This window comes from Schistocerca gregaria, unplaced genomic scaffold, assembly GCF_023897955.1.
Source record: "Schistocerca gregaria isolate iqSchGreg1 unplaced genomic scaffold, iqSchGreg1.2 ptg000398l, whole genome shotgun sequence".
Taxonomy (NCBI): domain Eukaryota; kingdom Metazoa; phylum Arthropoda; class Insecta; order Orthoptera; family Acrididae; genus Schistocerca; species Schistocerca gregaria.
The window spans coordinates 397501-400000 of record NW_026061837.1 but is presented as its reverse complement, the minus strand read 5'-3'; the positions used below and the strand labels follow the sequence as shown (position 1 = coordinate 400000).

Sequence of the window (2500 nt, the reverse complement as noted above, 5' to 3'; positions counted from 1 at the left end):
AACTTACACTGCACCTTAACCTAACTTACACTGCACCTTAACCTAACTTACACTGCACCTTAACCTAACTTACACTGCACCTTAACCTAACTTACACTGCACCTTAACCTAACTTACACTGCACCTTAACCTAACTTACACTGCACCTTAACCTAACTTACACTGCACCTTAACCTAACTTACACTGCACCTTAACCTAACTTACACTGCACCTTAACCTAACTTACACTGCACCTTAACCTAACTTACACTGCACCTTAACCTAACTTACACTGCACCTTAACTGTCACATGTAACGTCACAGGAATGTAGCTTTGCCTAACAGCAACCCTCTGAACATAGTTCACTGCTTGGATCCTCTGGTGTCATGTGTATTTCTTGATGCCATGGTGCGTACCCTCACATAAAGGTCTTTCGAGTGTTGCGTACTTTCTACACAGTCCCGCTAACCACTGGAAGGGTGTACCGCTACAGAACGAATATCGCCCTCCCCTCCTGCCCTTCCAAGCTGGTCGGTCAGGCGTTTGTTTGTGAAATGAGCCTTGCAGCTGTTCAGTTGCATTCGGTTGTCGATGCAGTCAGTGTACGTTGTGGTACGGCCTGTGTGGACTGTCCGCTGATGTACGCGTAACCCACACTGATCATCCGTCGTTACGTACTGAGTGACATAATGTGGCACATGCTTGACCGTACACCGGCTGCGCCCTACAATGGCGAATCATAAGGGCCATATGTTGTGCACGATGCTACTTGTCTCGTCTCCCCATTACAGCGAGATTGCACTGTTGTACGCCGTACAGACATGTGGTAAGTAGGTACGGACGAAAGTATTGCATGTTGGCCCCCCCCCCCCCCCTCCTCCCTCTGCCGGGAATCAGCGTGAGCCGTCTGTTGATGTAGCGACGAGGGTTTTCCTATTTAATCGTATTGCCCCACACAACATGATAGCACGGTGGACCGCGTTCCACATCTGCGACATGCTACAGAGGCCGGTTGACAGTCGACCGCGCAAGGGACATTGCACACGTGCGCGGACCATCTTCCACGTGTTCTCTCGTGTACATGCCGCAGTGTGTATGTGGGCTGATGTAGCGTGTCGTGACACATAACATGCAGGCATGCCAGAATCGTAGATTTCGCAAATGTAGATTGACGTATACGTTTGCTGCCAAAGATCCGCAAATGAACTGGAAATCAGTTGTTGAGCGGTTGTTCGCGCTGCAGGTGCATCGGTGATAGCGACGATCGGTACATCTGTGAACCGGTTGTTTCGGCGGTACCCGCCATGCCCCCGAACCTGAGTTGGCCATGTGGGTATGAAGCGATACGAGGCTGTGGCTTGGCGGGACAGTCCCCGGCCGGTGAGGGGGGGCCGCCCGGCGTGCTGGCCGCGCGCTGCGTGAGCGCACGCACTACAGCCGGCTGGTGGGGGGCGCCCAGTGGCAGGAGCGCCGGCCGACGGGCCCGGCTGGCGTCCCAGCTATGCGCCGGCGCACCCTGCGCGCGGCGCCAGGCGGCCAAAGTGGGTTCTGCCGAGCCCGGTGCGAAGCGCGGTGGACATCTGCAGTGTGCTGGTCCGATTGCGGACTGTGTGCGTTGAGGATGCGCCGCCGCCCGGCACTCGGCGTCGCGACGCCGTCTGCTGCTCGGTCGCCCCCAGCGGTTCTCGCAGGTGGTTTGTATCGCAGCTCTGCGGACGTGTTGGCGCGTGCGCTGTGCTGGGAGAGTTCGCTTCTGCACCCAAGTGGGGCTTTGCCCTTCTGTGGCGCTGGCGTTGGAGCTGCCGGTCACCATAGGTGGCGCGTGTTGTTTCCCGCCGGCAATGCCACGACAGCACGCTCCCGGGCCTCTGTCGGCAGCGGCAAGCTCAGTTGGGAGCACGGGTGTTCGCACTGAAAGCGTCTACTCGCCTATCTCCGGGCGATTGCGCCTCTCTCGAACCCGACCAAGTACTTAGGACGGCGCTGCGCGCCGCCGGGACCTGAGAGGGTTTCGAGGTGTATCGTGCAGGGGAGCTCAGCCTCCTCCTGTTTGCAGAATAATTGAGCGGACGCTTGCGTGTTCGCGCGGGCCCTCGGGACACACTCCCGGGCGGCCGGCTGCTCAGCTCTCGTTGACGCAGCTCCCTGGTTGATCCTGCCAGTAGTCATATGCTTGTCTCAAAGATTAAGCCATGCATGTCTCAGTACAAGCCGCATTAAGGTGAAACCGCGAATGGCTCATTAAATCAGTTATGGTTCCTTAGATCGTACCCACGTTACTTGGATAACTGTGGTAATTCTAGAGCTAATACATGCAAACAGAGTCCCGACCAGAGATGGAAGGGACGCTTTTATTAGATCAAAACCAATCGGATTGGCTCGTCTGGTCCGTTTGCCTTGGTGACTCTGAATAACTTTGGGCTGATCGCACGGTCCTCGTACCGGCGACGCATCTTTCAAATGTCTGCCTTATCAACTGTCGATGGTAGGTTCTGCGCCTACCATGGTTGTAACGGGTA

General features: G+C 55.9%; 1 non-coding gene across 1 annotated transcript in view; it reads left to right on the top strand.

Moving 5' to 3' along the window:
• Positions 1-2123: 2123 nt before the first annotated feature.
• The window catches only part of LOC126311064 (small subunit ribosomal RNA), a 1893-nt gene continuing 1516 nt past the window's right edge, over positions 2124-2500 (top strand). Inside the window, exon 1 of the ribosomal RNA XR_007554365.1 lies at positions 2124-2500. This exon is cut by the window's right edge and continues 1516 nt beyond it. This is a non-coding gene — a ribosomal RNA (small subunit ribosomal RNA).